General features: G+C 51.0%; 1 protein-coding gene across 1 annotated transcript in view; it reads right to left on the bottom strand.

The window, feature by feature from the left end:
- Nucleotides 1-18179, bottom strand: part of EPB41L1 (erythrocyte membrane protein band 4.1 like 1) — a 140890-nt gene extending 122711 nt beyond the window's left edge. Inside the window, exon 1 of the mRNA XM_017863529.1 lies at nt 18041-18179. The gene's annotated coding sequence lies outside the window, so the exon portion shown is untranslated. The remainder of the gene's footprint in view (nt 1-18040) is intronic.
- Nucleotides 18180-19311: the final 1132 nt, after the last annotated feature.

Here is a 19311-nt window from a genome sequence, read left to right as displayed (position 1 = left end):
TGGAGTCACTCAGACCTGGTTTGAATTCTGGTTCTAACACTTACTAGCTATGTGGCCCAGGGCAAGTCATTTTACTTCCTCATTTGGAAAATAGGAATAATAGTGTCTGCTTCCAGGGCTAATAGCGGGGACTAAATGAGATGACACCTGTGAACAGCTCAGCAAGGTGCCTTATCACAACTGTCCAAGAGGTAGCAGTGCCATTCAAAGATGGGGAAACTGAGACCTAGAAGGATGAAATGACTCACTGAAGACGAGGCAGTGAGTAAGTAGCAGAGCTGAGACCCCTACACTGGCGGCTGGGATCTGGAGCCCAGCTAAACCACTAGGTTATACATATACCATTCCTGTTCCTGCTTTTCAGATGAGGAAGTTGAGGTCAAAAAAAGAACAAGTGACTTGCCCAAGGTCACAGAGAGAATCAGAGATAGAAGAAGGATTTGAACTCAGGCATCCTTGATGTAAAAGCTCATGGTCTTTCCGGGGATACCCAGAAAGTAGGTATGTGTGGATAGGCTTCAAATTTCAGGGCCCTTTAAACCTGGAATAGGGACAAATGCAAATTGAGGCCAATGGGGTGTGTGTGTGTGTGTGTGTGTGTGTGTGTATGTGTGTGTGTGTGTAATGCAAACTGAGGCCAATGGGATGTGAGAGTGTGTGTGTGTAACAAATGCAAACTGGGGCCAATGGGTGTGAGTGTGTGTGTGTGCATGTGTGTGCAGCTACCTTGAGAGGAAACCAGGAGGAGCTGATGAAACAAAAGCCTCTTTCTCAGAAGCCCTCTCTGGGGACTGGGCAGGAGAGAAGGGCGCTGACAAGCAGGGCCGTCCATCCTGCTGGGGCTGAGCTGAAGGTTGGATCTAAGCAAACAGAATCAGTTCCAGCTTGGCCACCAACTTGCTATGTGATCAGCAGTTTCTCTCTCGCTCTCTCTCTCTCTCTCTCTCTCTCTCTCTCTCTATCTATCTTTCTCATCTCTGTTTCTTCGACTTCAGAATGAGACTATTGTACTAAACAATGTCAAGATCCTTTCCAGTTACAGAAGACTAATAATAACTATTCCTTACAAGGTCCGGATTTCTGGTCAGGCGCTGCTCCTACAACCTCGAATGGTGGCATCAGCTGACACCAATACCACCATGACAGGGGCAGGATGTCCTGCATTCAGGTTCCGGCTGTGTAGCCAGGTCACTTTCCCTTCACAGGCCTCAGTTTCTTCATCTGTAAAATGGGAATTTATCTTTCCCTGATCACTTGCAGAAAGGAATATCCAAGGAGCTACCCGAAAACCAAGCAATCTCTTGAGGTATCATACAAAGGTATGAGATGAGGTATCATACAAATCCCCATCCCAACCCCCACCCTCAAGCTATTTTAACTTCTTCCCCTCTGGCCAATGTCCCTTGAGACACATGGAATAACTGAATATGAGCTGCTGGATGCAACAGTACTGTCGTGGCAACAGCCCCCACACTAACAATAGTAGCAACCACCAAACAGCAAATATTTGACTGCTTGGGCATGCCAGGCACTGTTCTAAATACTCACTCAGATTATTTCTCAGGCCATCCCCTCAACCACCATTAGTCTCAGTTTGCAGATGAAAGGCTCAGGTTCAGCAAAGAGAAGTGCCCAAGGTCACACACACAGCAAGTAAAGGGCATGGCCAGGATGAGGACCCAGACCAAGGTTTTTCATTTGCCATCAGAAGCCCTGATCTCATACTCAAGGCTGTGGGGCTGTCCAAGGTAACATTCCTACCAAGGGGCAAGGCCCGGGCTGGGGTGAAGTGGGGAATATCCATCCTTCATTGGCCTCCCAACCTTCCCCAAATAACTAGTCTTTATGTAGTCTTCTATTATTAATCGAATGTGTCCAGCTCAACTCCATCTACAATAGTGTTGTCAAATAGAAATATAATGCAAGCCACATATGTAATTTAAAAGTTTATAGTAGCTACATTTTATTTTATTTTATTTTATTTTTTGAGTCAGAATCTCGCTCTGTCACCCAGGCTGGAGTGCAGACGCACAATCTTGGCTCACTGCAGCCTCCACCTCCCGCATTCAAGCAATTCTCATGCCTCAGCTTCCCAAATAGCTGGGGTTACAAGCACGCACCTCCATGCTTGGCTAATTTTTGTAATTTCAGTAGAGACAGGGTTTCTCCATGTTGCCCACGCTGGTCTCGAACTCCTGGTCTCAAGCGATCCACCTGCCTCGGCCTCCCAAAGTGCTGGGTTTACAGGTATGAGCCATCGTGCCTGGCCTTAGTAGCTACATTTTAAAAAGTGCAAAGGAATGAGGGAAATTAATTTTCATAATATATTCATTTAACCCAATATATCTATCTCAACATGTAATCAATGTAAAATATACTATAGGCCTGACTGGGTGGTTTAAGCCTGTAATCCCCACACTTTGGGAGGCTAAGGCGGAAGGATCTCTTGAGACCAGTTCAAGAACAGCCTGGCCAACATAGCAAGGCCTTGTCTCTACAAAAAATAAAAAAATTTAGTTGGGTGAGGTGACACATGCCTATAGTCCCCGCTACTAGCTGAAGTGGGAGGATCCCTTAAGTCCAGGAGTTCAGGGGTTGCAGTGAGCTACGATCGTGCCACTCACTTCAGCCTGTGCAACAGAGTGAGAATCTGTCTCTAAAAAAAAAATTAAAACTAAAATGAAAAAGACTACAGAGATATTTTAACTTTTTTTTTTTTTTTTTGAGACGGAGTCTGCTCTGGTCGCCAGGCTGGGAGTGCAGTGGCCGGGTCTCAGCTCACTGCAAGCTCGGCTCCTGTGTTACGCCATTCTCCTTGCCTCAGACCTCCCACAAGCAGCTGGGGACTACAGGCGCCCGCCACGTCGCCTGGCTAGTTTTTGTTATGTTTTAGTAGAGACGGGGTTTCATCATGTTAGCCAGGATGGTCTCGAGCTCCTGACGCCCGTGATCCACCGTCTGGCCTCCCAAAGTGCTGATTACAGGCTTGAGCCACGACGCCCGCCGATATTTTACTTTTTAATAGCTGGTGGTGTGTGTAAAATCCAATATGTATTTATATACTTACAATAACATCCTTGATTCAGGTGCCTAAATATTCATAAGATATTTAGATTCTCCTTGCCTTTCAATTATTTTATTTATTTATTACTTTATTTTTTTTTGAGATGGAGTCACTCTGCACCAGGACTAGACGTGCAGTGTTATATGATCTCAGCTCACTGCAATCTCTCCTCCTGCGTTCCAGCTTCTCCTGCCTCAGCCTCCTGAGTAGCTGGAATTACAGGGTGCGCCACCACACCCTGCGCTAAAACTAAATTTGTATTTTTAGTAGAGATGAGTTTCACCATGTTGGCCAGGCTGGTCTCGAACTCCTGACCTCAAGTGATCTGCCTACCTTGGCCTCCTAAAAGTGCTGGATTACAGGCATGAGCCACCGCTGCCCAGGCCACCTTTATGGGATTTAAAAAAAAAAAAGTGCCAGGTGCGGTGGCTCACGCCTGTAAACCCCAGGCACTCTGGGAGCCAAGGTGGGTGTATCACGGAGGTCAGGAGATCGAGACCATCCTGCTAATATGGTGAAACCTCATCTTCTACTAAAAATAAAAAAAAAAATAGCCCGGGCATGGTGGTGGACGGGCACCCTGTAGTCCCAGCTACTCAGGAGGCTGAGGCAAGAGAATGGCATGAACCCGTGAGGCAGAGCTTGCAGTAAGCTGAGATCGTGCCACTGCACTCCAGCCTAGGCGACTGAGCAAGACTCTGTCTCGGGGAAAAAAAAAAAAAGGTATATTCACAAATCTAAGTTTCCAAACATGTATAGTTTGTCAATAAATAAATGGAGCATTCTTTTAAAATGTTAAATTAGCTAAAATCAAATAAAATTAAATATTAAATGAAATTTAAAATTCAGCTGGGCGTGGTGGCTCATGCCTGTAATCCTTTGGGATTACTTTTCCCAAGCTCAGGAGTTTGAGACCAGCCCAGAAAACATGGTGGAACCCCATCTCTACTAAAAATACAAAAAATTAGCCAGGCATGGTGGGGCATACCTGGAGTCCCAACTACTCTGGAGGCTGAGGCAGGAGAATCACTTCAGCCTGGGAGGTGGACATCATAATGAGCCAAGATTGTGCCACTGCACTCCAGCCTGGGCGATAGAGTTCAAAAAGTTCAGTTCCTCGGTGGCCCTAGCCACATTTTACATGTCCACTAGCCACATGTGACTAATGGCTGCTGTATGGGGCAGCTGCAACTCTGCAGTCAAGTCCTTGAGGGCCTGGGCTGATGGCCTCTTTGGCCCTGGCCCAGAGCTAAGCCTCGGAGGTAAAGTTGACTTACCTCTGTGAGCTTACCTCTGAATAGAATGGCATCTACTCATTCAACAAAACCTTACTGAACCTAATATTAATATTTACCTCTGGTGCCTACACAGTGATGGTGACAATGGGATCTGAGTACCCAGTGTCCTTCACTGACTCCTCAAACCTCCCCAAATAGGAACTCCTGTAGTGTTCAGAGGATGAGGCTGTGGCTCACAGAGGTAAGTTACCTGCACAAAGTCACCCAGCTTTGACTAGGCCCGCTGACTCAGAAACCTGAGCTCTGTCCCTAAACTTTGGCAGGGGCCTACCCTGAGGCTCAGTCTCCTAGAAGAAGGAATAAGCCTTTGCCACTATTCTCAGGGTGCCCGTATCTCCCAGTCTGTTGGCAGAGAATGGCCCAGAATAAGAAACTCAATGAAGAGGACAAAAGGGAAGGAGAGTAGGACAATGGCATAGCATGGGCTGCACGGGCAGTGATCCTGTGTGTAGGGCTTAGGCCACTGTGACACCATCCTTAGCTCCCCCACCCACACCCAGCAGGAGGCAAAGCCAGCAAGGTCCACTGGCTGCCTGGCCTCTGGGCAGGTCTCCAGGGCTAGACACCCTGCCCTCCCCCACACCTCCCCTAAGAGCACTCACCCAGAGGCCCTTGGACTAAGGCCAGAGCCAGTGCTCACCTCCCAGGGACACCTTAGCTGGAGGCAGGGGAAAGGGCTAGATGGCAGCCTGCCCCCTGGGGAGGAGGGGAGGAGAGGGCCCTGGAAGCAGATTCCAGAGTAGGGAAAAGGTGGCAGGTACCAGCCAGAAAAACCTGGGTGACTCCACCCCTCCCCTAGGGTGCAGCCCCACTCCCACCAGCCCAGCAGAGTGAAACTCTCACCAGCTATTAGGTTTAACAATTAACTCTGACTAGTTTTCATTTCGGCAGGAGGTAGTTCCAACAAGAACCATCTGGGGCTGGGGCATTTGCAAGGGGATAGAAGCTGAGAAGAGGGAGTGACTCATGTAAAGGGAGAGAGAAGTGGCCAGTGGCCCCCTCCCCTCCTCCTTCCCATCCTTCCCTGGCAATGTAGAATAGCCCTCTGTGCCAAGGAGTGATGGCATGAGTTCCATGAAATCAAGGGCAGTGCCTGGCACATAGTGGTGCTCAATAAATATTTTTCATCAACAAATTAAGCGGGGTGGGTAAAGTAGAAGAAAACAGTCCCGCTCCATGGGCAGATTGATGGAGGGGAAGTGAAAGGAAGTGAAAGATGACTTGCCCTGCTGAGTACTTCCTCGACCCCTTTGACCCCAGGATCTCACAAGAACTGGAATGGTTGCCACCCAGGGCATGCCAGAGACATGGCTTTGAAGTCCTCCAGCCCTGGATGCCACTCCTGACTCCATTCTTCCTAGCTCTGACCTTGGGAGTCCTAGTTTCTTCCCCTGCAATGGAGGCGATACCTCTACAGTCCAGGGCTGTACAGAGCCAGGCCCACAGATGCTAGGGTGCCTCTTCTGTTCTCATATAGTCATATCTCTTGCTGCTTGGCAACAGCCTCCTGTTCTCAAGCCACCCCCTGATTTCCCCCACATCCCAATATTCCCCTGGCTCCTACCTATGTGGCCCTTTCTCCTTTTCCGGAAGGAAAGCCTGGAATGATGACGGCTCCGGCCCACTCACATCCCACTCACCTGGGATCACGCACACACCCTAGCAACAGACTGCTCCCAGCTTGACGTTTGCTTGTCACGTACATCTTTCATGGGTTCTGTGGCCCCCTCCTCACCCTAACACAGGCCTAGGTCCACAGTCCATCCAGAGTGCGCGGGGCCAGTTCACTAGGTGTTCTTGGGTGCCATCTCCTCCTCCCAGGCCTCTGCTTCCCACCTGCATAGTGTGGCATGAGGGAAGTGGATTCAGAGATCACTTCTGCTAGTGGGCTCTGACATAGAGAGATTCTGACATTTCTGGAGTCATTTTGTGCTTTAACTTCAGACATCAATGTTCAAATCCCAATCTTGGCCAGATAAACAGGCAGCCCTGCAGAAGCCCAGAACTGAAGCCCACCTCACCATTCTTAGCACAAGCCTGGGCAGAGGGACAATGTCCCCCCACCTCCCTGGTCCCCACTCCCTCTGCCATAAAGCCTCACTCTTCTACCCTACCTTCCCGCAGTCTCTCTCTCACTCTCAATGGCAGCATCATGAGTCATCACTCCCCCAAATTCTTCTTGGCAAAACAAAGCTTGAAGCTCCTGCTCCATCCGGGGTGCCGACCCTATGCCCCTTCTGCAGGGAGATTCTAACTCTGCTTCTGCTCTGCTGTTTCCCACATCCTTCCTAAAACTCTCCAAATATGCACCCCACTTCCCCATTCTCCACAGGGAATATGGGCCTCCTCCCAGACTGTCATTGCCCTTCCTGCTTCATGCCCTTCTGGCTCAAATGTCACCTCTAGCCTGGCATCTACACTAATGACTCACCCCTCAACTCACTCAGCCACATCTCTGCCAGACACTGACTTCTTGTACTAGAGTCTTACTGCCTCATTTGACCTTAAGACCCTGGAGACAAGGAACTCCTGTCATTATTATTTTTTTATCTCTCACCTTGGCCCCCGCAGCACAATGCTCAGAACGTAGTAGATGTTTGTTGAAACAATGGTAATAACTATTAACCAAAAAATAATAAATCATAATCATTTATTAGCTATTTGTTCTTTACCATGCTTTTATCAGCATTTTACACAAAGCACTTCAGTTAATTCTCCCAAGCCCCCAGTAGACTTGTCATCCCTACCTCTTTGTTTTAAACTGAGAAAATTAAGGCTCAGAGAGGGGAAATGATCTGCTTAAGGTTACACAGCCCAGAAATGGCAGAATCAAGATTGGAATTTAAGTTCTTACTCATTGCCCTACTTGGCCTCCCTTCAATCCACAAATAGAGGGAGGGGCCATGTGAGAAACCATGGCCTGCCAGTGACATGGGCCATAGGGGCTGTAGAGAGGCCAGCTCAGCCCAGAGCTGGATGCAGATTCTGCAAACTTAGTAAGCCTCAATTAAGCATTTGTTCTGTGCACAGCCCCATGCTAGGTGCTGGGAAGCAAAGAACAAGACATAAGACATCCCAGTGCTGACAACCTGGTGGAAGAAAATAGCCACCTCCCTGGATAAAGCTAAGACCAAACAGAACTCATCCCCCAGAGGGGAACATATAAGGTACTAAGGGAGTGCAGAGGAGTTAAAGACAAATTTCATCTTGGGGTGAGGGGGAGGGCTTACAAGGTTTTGTAGGACATAGGCTGGCATCTGAGCTGAGCCTTGAAAAGGCAGACAGGATTTCAACAGTGATTGCGGAATGATGGGGGTGGCATTCTTGGCAGGGAGGAACAGAGGGAGCTGGGGCAAAGACATAGGAAGCACTGGGCATGTCCCAGGAGCCTCAGGAAATTAGTTCTCGCAGCCCTCCCCTTGGCACTGACCCACATGTCCAGCTCTGAACAGAGGCCACCTTGAGCTTTCCCAGATTCATGGGCACCTTGCTCACTTATGGTGAGTGGGGACGGAAAGGGAGAAAGGGCTTGAGCATTTGGGCATGTGGTCGGACAGAAGGGATTCAAGGGGCCAGAATGCAGGCTATGTCCAGAATCTCTGAAGGTGGAAGATGCTTAAGGGCAAGGTCCCCCCAGTGGTGGGTGAAGCCAGGGAGGAGCAAGGAAAAGGACAAAGAACTTAGACTAGGTAGCAGGAGACCTGACTTCCAGAACCACAGATCAAAGCTGCATGAAACCTTGGGATTATCCTGTCCAACCCCCATCTTACAGCTGGGAAAACTGAGGCCCAGACAGAGGGACAGGTCTATAGTCCCTGACCACCTTCACAGCAAAGCCAGCAATGTGCTGAGAGGCATGAGAGACCAGCCCTCTCCACCCAGCTCTGCCATTGGCTCCCTGGTGACCTTTCTCTAGACATTAGGCTCCAACTCCATAAAACAACCCTGAAGACAGCAGTTCTAAAGTTTTACGGGTTGTGACTCCAAGACAGATGGTGCCTGTGGATTCTCTCCTGGGGACAATGCACACTCTTAACATTGTGCATGCCATTTCAGAAGTTCATGAACATCTGAGACCAGCCTTCTACAAGGGCAATCTGAGAACCATCTGTGTCCCAATCATCTCGATGGGGAGTCTGTTACAGCAGGCTGCTTCCGGGGCCCCACCTCAGATCTGACCACCCCCCAACCCGCCAGCACATGGAGCAGCTGGGTTTGAATCTCTTGGGTGAGTCCTGGAAAAAGAGTGTTGGCTTTTGTTGTTGTTGTTGTTGTTGTTTTGTTTTGTTTTGTTTTGAGACAGTCTCACTCTGTCTTATCTCAGTTTACTGCAACCTCCACCTCCCAGGTTCAAGCGATTCTCCTGCTTCATCCTCCCTAGTAGCTGGAATTACAGGTGCATGCCGCCATGCCCAGCTAATTTTTGTATGTTTAGTAGAGATGGGGTTTCACCATGTCAGGCTGGTCTCGAACCCCTGACCTCAGGTGATCCACCTGCCTCAGCCTCCCAAAGTGCTGGGATTACAGGCATGAGCCATGGCACCCGGGTTTTGTTTTGTTTTTTAGCATGCTCACCTTTGTTGCTCTCAGGGGGAACAAAGTTTGAGAAGCCCAGCCTTAGGGAACCCTAGAAGGGAGGGGGTTGGAGTGGGGTGCTAAGCCACTCCACCTTCTAGCTGTTTCACAAATTGAATTTCTGCTTCCTTGCCTATGAAGAGTGGCTCTGCGGATAGAAGTTTCAAAGCCACCACTCCTTCACTAAGGTCCCTTCTGACTGAGCCACCTGCTCACGCAGGCAGGTGGCTGGGCTGGGCCAGGCTGACCAACATAATGGTCTCAGTTGGGGTGGGTGGAGGCTCAGCAAGCTGACTGCAGTTGCCTAGATTCCTGAGTGACACTCTGAGACCAGCAGCCCTGCTTGGGAGGGAGTCTGGACTCCTGGGCTGCACTTAGGGTGAGAGCAGGTTTCCTATTCCTCCCTCTCTCCAGGCCGCCTCCCTCTGGCCCTTAGGCCAGCTACTTCTTTTTCTCTTCTGGTAGATGTATGCCTCTGAACCTAGGTCTCCTGGCTCCAGTCTCTACCTCCCTCCCCACTTCTTCCAGAGTTCCACCCGTCACTGAGCCTGCAGCATATCGAAGCTCCCAAGCACCCTTCTGAGGAGACAAAAGTAATGCTCTTTGCAGATGATATGCTTCTTTAAGTGGAAGACTTGATTCAATGAAAAATTGAGGTGGCCGGTGACAAAACAGTAACTAGGAAAAAAGGCAAATACCTTCAGATGGACCCTGTCACCACCCCTGGCACTGATGCAGTGTCTCTCCTACAGGTGGGCAGCTGCCTAGAACCAGATGGGCTCAGAGCCCTGGCGGGTCCCAAGGCTGATGCTGTAGAAAGGCCAGTCCCAGAGGTGCTGGCAGAGTGCAGGCCTGGGAGGGAAGATTCCTGGATTGGAAGTCATGCTCTCAGAGTAAAGAATTTGTTCTCCTAATTTGAGCAAATGCATGCCCCTCTGTGACCCCTAAATGCTCCTGCAGGCCCCATCACAGGCAGTATAGGAAAGACTCAAGAGTACCGGTGGGCTTCGGACAGATCTAGATTGAAATCCCAGCTGTGCCACTTGCTGGCTGAGGACTATGTAGGCCTTGGGCAAGTTATTTAGCCTCCTGTAATACGATGGGGATCATCATCTCTGCCTCGCTTGGTAGTTGTAAGGATTAAGACATAAGGCATGTAAAGTGCTTAGCACACGGCCTGGCACATAGTAAGCCAATAAACATATAAGTCACCACAGTGAGCCTCTTATGAGGAAGACTCTAGACTTTCTAATTCTAGGTGGCCTCAAGCAAACCCAAAACCACCCACCTGAAGTGGGCCTGGAGACTATCTTTAGACCTCTAATCTGGAGACAAGGTGGGGAGAGGGAAGAGGAGAAAGCAGACAGAAGGAAGAGAGCAAACTGAGAAGAGGGAGGAAAGGAAAGAAGAATCAAGGGGCCAAGGAGGGGCCTGGCTTCCCCAGTGTGGGGGGAAAGGAAGATGACTTGCCAGAAACTGCCAGGACAGTATAAGCCCTCTCTCTTTTCCAGAGCCTTCCCTAGACCCACCAAGGCAAGGCTTAGAGGGACAGGACCTGCGGAGAAATGCCACCCTGGCTGTCAATAGGGACATTGAAGCCTTGGGTTACATCTAGACTCCAGAGCCCCGCATGGTGGCCCTCCCACCAGAGTAGGCAGAGATAGCCATAGCCAGAATGATAACAGAACAACCCGCCCATTCAGCCTGCTCACTCAGAGCCCAGGGACCCCTTTCTTGGGGTTCTAATTCTGACTTAGCAGAACACTCTCCTGTTGCATCCTCACCTCCTGAACATGTGCAGAGCCCACTCCAGGCCTCTATCTGCCCTGAGCTCCTGCTTCTGGGCCTAAAGTTGCAACTAGGGAAAAAGCACTGTTCAGACTGAAGACAGGAGCCACAGATAAGGTGTTCCAATTGCCACTGACCAGCTGTGTGACTTTGCGGGTGTCACTTTTTCTCCCTGAGCATCAGTTTCCCTCCTCAGGCTAATGAGGGCAATGGCAAGGACCATCTCTAAGGTCCTCCCAACTCGGACAGAGGCGACACTTCATGGGACGCCTCTGAGCACAAACAGGCAAAGAGGACCTTTCTCAGGAGAAGAGCAGACTGGGCTGGGCTCTGAGGAGAATGCAGCGGATATGGCAATGGCCAAGGGTTATTATGATGATGATTATTATAATTAAAAATCACAACTACAAGCCCTTAAGCAATTTACAAAGAGCTTTCTCATTATCTCCTGGGATCGCAATTTGGTGAAGTAGGCAGGGCTAGATGATGATTATTCACATTTGATAGATGAGGAAAGTGAAAAAGATTAGGTGACTTGTCTAAGCTCCTAAGTACAGAGAAGGGAGAGCTGGAAAGGAAGTAGTTATCGAGTGCCTACTGTGTACTACCTCATTAGGCATGCTCATATCTGTTATTTTGATCAAGTCTCACGATCATGACACTACTGTAGGTGCTACTGTCCTCATTTCTTTTTTTCTTTTTTTTTGAGATGGAGTCTTGCTCTGTCGCCCAGGCTGGAGTGCAGTGGCATAATCTCGGCTCATTGCAATGTCCACCTCCCAGGTTCAAGTGATTCTTCCGCCTCAGCCTCCTGAATAGCTGGTATTACAGGTGCCCGCCACCACAACTGGCTAATTTTTGTATTTTTAGTAGAGACGGGATTTCACCATGTTGGCCAGGTTGGTCTCGAACTCCTGACCTCAGGAATGATCTGCCTCAGATCACTCAAATTTGAAATGCAAATCTGATCAGGTGATCCGCCCATCTTGGCCTCCCAAAGTGCTGGGATTACAGGCATAAGCCACCATGCCCAGCTTACTGTCCCCGTTTCATAGAGGCTCCACTGCAAAGCCTAAATTTGGACATAGCCTTCTGGAACTAAAAGGTCTGCACTCCTCCCCATCTTCCTGCATGTACTGGGTTGAACAGTGTCCCCTCCCTACCCAAATTTATGTCTACCTAAAACTTCATAATGTGACCATATTTGGAAATAGGGTCTTTGCAGATGCAATTACTCAAGTTCAAATGAGGTCATACTGGACTAGGGTGGGTTCTAAATCCCATATGACTGGTGTCCTTATAAGAGGAAATGAAACAGAGAGAAAGCCATGTGACGACAGAGGCAGATGCAGCTGCAAGCCAAGAAATGCCAAAGATTGCTGGCAACCACCAGAAGCTACGAGAAAGGCAGGAAACAGATTGCCCCAGAGCCTCCAGAAGGAGCCAACCTTGCTGACACCTGGATTTCAGACTTCTAGCCTCCACAAGTGGGGGAGTAAATGTCTGTGCTTCAAAGGTATCTGGTTTGTGTGCTTCATGACAGCACCCCTAGGAAGTTAATATACTGTGCATCCTTTGAGTAGCAGACCTAGGATCCTCAAACTCTGTTTTCCAGATTTCCACTCATTAGGCAGCTTTAGAGGTTAAAGAGGACCCGGAGGCTCCTCATGAGAAGTCACTCTCACCTCTCCTGTACCTTCCAGGGCCAGGCTGTCCTGAAAACAGGCTGAAGACAGGCTTACAGAGGAAAAAGCTTCCTAGAACAGACTCTTCTAGGTCTCTATCCACCCCCGTGGGGTCTCTCATTGAGCTTGTTTAGCAGCCTGTGTGCCCAGGTCTCCAGGTCAACAGTCCTCCCCTTCCTCCCAGATCAACCATCCTCTGTCACCACCTGGAGAGCTATGTTTTTGAAATGCAAATCTGATCCTTCTTGGTTGACTTACTCCTCTTCCCTAGCTCCCTGCCATCTGTAGGACTTGGTCAGGTTCTTTGACCTACGCTAGATCTGCCCCCAATCTTCCTCTCAGCTTTATCTCCAGACATTCACTCCTCCACCCTCATCCCCACCACTCACCACCTCCTATTCTAACTATGTGGAACTATTTGGGGTTCCCCTAAGAAGCCATTCTGCCTTTGCACATGCTATTCCAAACACCCAGATGGTAAAATCCAGCCCAAACACCATCTCTCTCCTCCAGGAAGCCTTTTCTTCCATAAGCAGCCACACCCTGGCAGCTTGTACACTGTCCTTGCAGTGGTATTGCATCTTTACATATCTGCTCCCACCCCCAGCCTGTGAATACTGCTAGATTCATTTCTGTTTTTGTAGGCCTAGGGCCCAATACAAAGGCCTTCAAGAATGTTGAGCTGAATTGTGGAGTAGCAATAATGGTCATAATAGTTGACATTTATCAAATGTTTCTTATGCAATCACATTATGCTAAGCATTCCAAGGATGTTATCTCATTTAATTCTCAAAACAATCCTATGAAACAGATACTAGTACTGGTCCTGTTTTACAAGTAAGGAAATGAGGAGATGGAATCACTTGCCCTAGTCCCCCCAGCTAGTACACGGCGAACCCCGAATGACTCCAGAGCCAGTGCTAGTAACCACTACCAAGTATGCCATCCATCCCAATACCTTCATTTTACAGAGGAGGACACATGCCAAAAGGGGAAAGTGATTGGCCCTCAGTCACATAACAAGGCATGGACCCAGATATTTGGATTCCTCTTCCAATATTTTTCCTCTTCTCATTCCAGTACAATCCTAATCCAGGAGGACACAGAACCCAAGCTAGGCTGTGTCTCCTGAGGAGCTTCTACCTGCCTCCACTAGAGCAGAGCCTAGCATGGGCCTGGACCCACTGTGAGTGCTCAAATCTACGGCCATAAGATTGGAGATGCAGCAGTGAAAAAGGTAAATCAACTTGAGAAAAGGCCTGCTTGGATTATAGATTATCTGGGCTTGAAACGAAACTTTGAGTATCATTTAGTGCCATCTGCCATTTTATAAATTAATTCAGTTTGACAAGCTTATTGAACACAAATCCTAAGTCAGGCACTGTGTGGGACACTAAGAAGACTAGTAAGCAAGTTCCTGCCCACATGGCATTTACAGTCTAGTAAAGGGACCCTCAAACAACAATTACAAATTCTCACAAGCCCTATGAGACACAGAGAGCTCTAAGAATGTGTAACAGGGAAAACTCACTTGGCCTAGGGAGTTGGCAAAGGCCCCCTGAGAAAGAGACTACTGAGCTGAAATATGAAGAGTGGGAGTTAATCAAGATGAGAAGCAGGGGAAGAGTGTGCTAGACAAAGGGAATAGGATGTGCAAAATCCCAGAAGCAAAAGAGCTCATGGTGCCTAGATGAACTAAAAGGCCAAAGTGGCTGTTGTCCAGAGAAGCGGGCAGGAACTGGATGCTGAAGGGCCTCAGAGATTAAAGTAAGAATTGGAGAAACTGAGCAGATCAGGGAAACCCCTCGCTCAGAACCTGGTCCACAGCACACTGTCAAAGAGTCATTGCATTAGTCACTGAAGGAGAGACTTGTCCAAGATCACAAGACCTGGGACTTGAAAGCAGAATTCCTACCTACCAGGTGGGGCCTGAGGGCTATTTCAGGCACCTATGTGAGGGTCAGGGGAGACTTTCCAAGTGTTTCAATTAATAGATGTTTCCAGCTGGGTGCAGTGGCTCACGCCTGTAATCCCAGCACTTTGGGAGGCCGAGCCGGGTGGATCACCTGAAGTCGGGAGTTCGAGACCAGCCTGACCAACATGGAGAAACCTGGTCTCTACTAAAAATACAGAATTAGCCAGGCGTGGTGGCACATGCCTATAATCCCAGCCACTACGGAGGCTGAGGCAGGAGAATTGCTTGAACCTGGGAGGGAGAGGTTGAGGTGAGCCGAGATCGTGCCATTGCACTCCAGCCTGGGCAACAAGAGTGAAACTCCGTCTCAAAAAAAAAAATAGATGTTTCCTGGCTCCCTGTCTCCACCTCTCTTGAGCTTCAGAGTAAATAAGAATTACCTGTGTTTGTTAAAACATAGATTGCTGGGCTATACCTCCAGAATTATCAATTCTTAGGTCTTGCGTGAGAACCAAGAAATTGTATTTTTTTTTTTTTTGAGATGGAGTCTCACTCTGTCACCCAGGCTGGAGTGCAGTGACGCGATCTCTGCTCACTGCAACCTCTGCCTCCTGGGATCAAGCGATTCTCCTGCCTCAGCCTCCTGAATAGCTGGGATTACAGGCACGCACCACCACGCCCGGCTAATTTTTGTATTTTTAGTAGAGATGGGGTTTCACCATGTTGGCCAGGCTGGTCTTGAACTCCTGACCTCAGGTGATCCATCTGCCTTGCCTCCCAAAGTGCTGGGATTACAGGTGTGAGCCACCATGCCCGGCCAAGAAATTGCTAACAAACTCCCAGGTGACCCTGCTGCTGTTGATGAGGTGAAAAAACCACAGCTCTAGACTAGAGTATATCAGTGGGGAGATGAGTAGTGAGGACGGCAGACAGGATCTCTGGGGACTAGAAGGGTGGATTCCTGAACCTGGGTAACAATGAGACAAACTCTAGCAATCTGAGAAAGGGAAGGGTCATCAAACCCCAAAATCTAGCCCACTAGCTGCCTAGCCAGGGAAACCAAGGCTTAGGGAGTATAGTCTCTTTCACGTAAAGAAGCTTAATAAAAAGTGTCGGGTGAAGAGATAAACACATGAAGGGGTTGGCTAAAGTCAAAAGAAGATCCCAGGCTGGGCATAGCAGCTCATGCCTGTAATCCCAACACTTTGGGAGGCGGAGGCAGGCAGATCCCTTGAGGTCAGGAGTTTGAGACCAGCCTGACCAACATGGTGAAACCCTGTCTCTACTAAAAACACAAAAATTAGGCCGAGCACAGTGGCTCATGCCTGTAATCCCAGCAGTTTGGGAAGCCGAGGCGGTTGGATCACCTGAGGTCAGGAGTTCAAAGCCAGCTTGGCCAACGTGGCAAAACCCCATCTCTACTAAAAATACAAAAATTAGCCGGGTGTGGTGGTGGGCGCCTATAATCCCAGCTACTCAGGAGGCTGAGGAAGAAGAATTGCTTGAACCCAGGAGAAGGAGGTTGAAGTGAGCCGAGATCATGACATTGCACTCCAGCCTAGGCAACAAGAAAAAAAATTAGCTGGGCATGGTGGCTCATGCCTGTAGTCTCAGCTATTGAGGTGGCTGAGGCGGGAAAATCACTTGAACCCAGGAGGTGGAGGCTGCAGTGTGCTGAGATTGTGACACTGCCTGCACTCCAGTCTGGGTGACTGAACAAGGCAAAAGATCTCTGGCCCAGACTCCAGAGCTCATGAACTCCAGTCCAGCTTTTCCCAAGTCCTGGGATTCTGGGATTCAAGGAGGGGACAGCAAGCTCAGCTTTCCCCAGCCTCTGCTGCCTTTGGCAGGGAAACATTTTTAAGAATTGCAGAAATCTACTGCTGGCTTCCAGTCCTATCACCCATCCACCTTCCTCCCTTTTACACTCCCAGCTCCCTCCCTTTCCACTCTGAATCCTGTGTCCTGTATCCTGGCAAGCCAAGCAGCAAAGGGGGAGGTGACATTACCGGGAAGAACTGGAACTAATGGAAGAATTCTTGCATTTGGATATCCTTCTCTCTGAACAATTTCTTCCTCCTATAAGACTCTACTTTTCTCTACCCTTGTATCACAGTCAAAATCCAACCTACCTACATTTCAGTACCGGTGTCTGAAACCCACAAAGCCACAGACTAAATTCCCAAACTTCCTTTTCACACAGTTTTTCAGAAATAGCGTGGCCCTGGACAGAATGTTTCTATCCTATTCCAGTTGGCAGCAAAATGCCACTTCTCTGCAAATCCACATGCACAGACTAATATACAAACAACTACACATACATAAAAACAAATATACCAGAACTTATAAACACACACACACATATACATCATGAGATACACATTCACTGTTCACTATACACCCAAATGTACAAGAAGTACACAGGGAGGACACATGCACACAGACTATAGATCTAGAAATGCCTGCACGCGCCAGTATTTGAAGAAAGGGGTAGGGACATACCCAGAGACATCTCTTTCAAAGTAGGGAGGTCTCCTGAGGAGGGATTCCTTGGAGTGAGGAGCTGGCCCTTTAAGAGAGTGATTCTCCCTCCTAGTCCTTTCAGGGCACCTGAGCTTCTACCCACCTACCTTCCCACCCACCCAGAGCCCTGCACGGGTGAGACCGGGCGCACAAGCTAGGTCTGGGGGGGGACTAGGGGGAGGCCAGAGGGAACAGGTCCCCTGGCCACAACAGGAAATGAATCCCTGAACTGGCTGGTTACCAGTCTGGAAACTGCTGTTGCTACCACCACCACCCCGCACCCACACCCACATCCACACACGAGCGCGCGCGCACGCATACACATACACACACGCACACACGCACACGGGCTTCAAGCAGGACACGCCCTCCGCTCCAGCTCAGGTCAGAACGCGGGCTCCGCTGTTAGCCCAGTTACCCCCGGCCCCCGGGGTGTGGCCGCCCACCTGCCAGCAGGGAGTCTCCGCCCGACGGGAAGGGACACCCCCGCCGCCGCCACCCACCGCCCAGGCCAGCTCCCAGCGACGGCAGCGCCTGGACCGCCGCCCCCACCCCTTCCTCCCGGCAGTACGAAGACAAAGCCGCGCACACGCACACGGGGGCTACACGGGGCTACGCGGGCGCACACCCGCCCTCACACGCGTACACACGGGAGTCACACTGGCGCGCACACAGCGACACACACACACCCGCCACAGGCTCCAGCCACAAGCGAAGCCACTGGCATACGCCCTCACCCAGAGGTGTACACACTGCTACACATTCGGACACACCCTCTCACAGACACATTCATCGACACACGCAGACACACGCACCCTCACCCAGATACGCACGCACCACTCAGGTCCAACGCGCGAAGACACGCAAGGCACACACCCTCACACACGCACACACAGATGCACACACGCACGCACGCGCACACCCAGCAGCCGCTCGCACGGATCCACGGGCACACGCGCGCTCACACCTAACACACACCCAGAGACTGGAGCCCCCATACACAAACCCGCTCCAGTCCCGACACGCACGAACCCAAACCCACGGCTCCCAGAGCCGGCCCGCCGGCCTGTCTGTCAGTGCCCGAAGATCGGGGATCGAGCCCGCCGCCCTCGGCGGCCACCCCACACGCACACGCGGGACCCGACGCGTCGGGGTCCCCGGGACGCGGAGGGGGACGGCGGGGGCGGCTAACCTGGCGGCGGCGGCGCAGCTTCCGGGCGGTCTGGCTCGAGGTCCTGGCGTCCGGCGGCTGCCCCGGCGGGCTCCGAGGCGCGCTAGAGCTGCGCAGAAATGCCCCACTCGCTAGCGCGCTCGCTCCTGCTCTCCCTCCCACGGCGCTCAGCCCCCTCCTCGCCCGCCCCCCACACCTCCTCTCCCTGCTCCGCCCCGCCCCGGCCGGCTCCCCCGAAGGAGGCGGCGGCGATCACGGCCCCCCAAGCAGCAGCGGGCGGGCGAGCGAACAAGCAAGCAGCGGCGGCGAGCAGCCAACACCAGGGGAGCGCCGGAGCCGCCGGAGCTGTGGCCGCGCGCCGGTCCCGGGGAGGGCAGCAGAGGAAGGGGCTGAGCCCTGCGAACCCTCCCGGCGCTGGGGGCTCGCCGCCGGCTTCCCCACGTGGGTCCGGCGAGAACCTGAGCGAGTGGGCTCAGAGGCCCGGCGAAGAAGAGGAGCAGACCCCACCCGGGGCCCCCACCTCCTCCCGGGTTCCCGCCAGCGCCGACCTCGGTTTTCACTGGCTTAGACTTCTCGGCTGTGTGCCCGGTGCCCCGGGGTAACCCCGCGGCCCCGCACCCAGCTCGCCGACCTCGTCTACCTCCAACCCGGACCTGGCCCACGCCCACCCTCCTCCACGCCGCGCTCCCATTGTTCCCGCGGCCAGGGCTCGCGGAGGATCGCCCAGCGCGTTCTAGCCCCTCGCAGGTGGCAATCTCTGGACTCTGGGGGCTCTCCAAGGCCGAGTCCCTGGCTCTGGGATCCCGACGCCCACCCTCCACAAGCCCAAACATCCCCAAAGTATGGGCTTTTCTAAATTAGCGTTATAACCACCACAGCCCTTATAGGCACTCCTTTAGGTACTGCTTGGAGTACACACTGAGGCTAGGAGAGAGGAGGAACTAACCCGTGTTCAGCGAGCCCAAGATAGCATCTAGAAGAAGATGGGGCAGGGATAAAGTGTCTGCCTTCTACAGATAAAGAGAGGAATTCCTGCCCCCAGGGCTCCTGGGGCAGGGCCAGGCCCTCCAGAAGTGCCCGGAATAATGAGCCTGGGCCTCCTTTGTTAGATGCTAAAGGAAGAAACAGAAGGAAGAAGCAAATGTCACTCACTTGCCAGGGTTTTACTGGAAGTCAGGACATATGCAAAGGCCTACTAAGTAGCTTTCACCTACTTGTCTCACTTACGTGGCAGCTGGGATTATCCCATTTTGCAGATCAGGAGCCTATCCTAGGTCTCCCCTCCAGGAAGC

Source organism: Rhinopithecus bieti, unplaced genomic scaffold (genome assembly GCF_001698545.2).
Source record: "Rhinopithecus bieti isolate Rb0 unplaced genomic scaffold, ASM169854v2 scaffold_71387, whole genome shotgun sequence".
NCBI classification, from domain to species: domain Eukaryota; kingdom Metazoa; phylum Chordata; class Mammalia; order Primates; family Cercopithecidae; genus Rhinopithecus; species Rhinopithecus bieti.
The sequence above is the reverse complement of the archived record's forward strand: the minus strand, read 5'-3'. Positions and strand labels throughout refer to the sequence as shown.